Raw genomic sequence first — 655 nt, 5'->3', positions numbered from 1 at the left:
TCGCTGGTGTTGTGTGTCAGTGCTGTGCCCTGGCAGACTCAGGTGGCCTTTACAGGTAATGACCCACTCTTCATGGGAGGGGTTTGAGGGCAGCATTTAGGGAACCATCAGGCCATGTTACGGAGTTTTCTGGTAGGATAATAGCATGGCCTAGGGCTGGAGCTTCCTTTCCACTTCCTGCAGAACTATCCACGAGAGAGGCAACAACCAGAATAGCCACACTCTTACATTGTGAAGTAGGTATTATTATTTTGTTTTGTTTTACAATGAGGTTATTACAGAAATTCTTAGGTAGGCAACAACTTTCGATTTATCACTAAAAAAAAGTTATGCTTCCTCATGCTGTACAATAAAGGTAAGAGACTACAGAGTTTTAAGCTTCTTTCTACTGGAATTCTCTGATAGTATAGCACAGTGTTGTCATTTTTGCAATGCTAGAGTAAGTTTAAAAAGTCTCTTCTGTGGGGACCAGCAGTTAGCGTAATGGCTGTGTCGCTGGACTCCCACGTAGTCGACCGCGGTTTGCGTCCCGGACCCGGTGGCTTAAAACTCATGCCGGGCGCGTGTGCGTGCGTGCCCAAGATCCCGAGAGGAGAATGGAGGAGAAGGGATTGCGGCGTGGCCATCCCCCCTGGGGGGTGATTTCTCGCTTTCT

This window comes from Tupaia chinensis, unplaced genomic scaffold (genome assembly GCF_000334495.1).
Source record: "Tupaia chinensis unplaced genomic scaffold, TupChi_1.0 Scaffold140061_1, whole genome shotgun sequence".
Classification (NCBI taxonomy): Eukaryota; Metazoa; Chordata; class Mammalia; order Scandentia; family Tupaiidae; genus Tupaia; species Tupaia belangeri.
The sequence above is the reverse complement of the archived record's forward strand: the minus strand, read 5'-3'. Positions refer to the sequence as shown.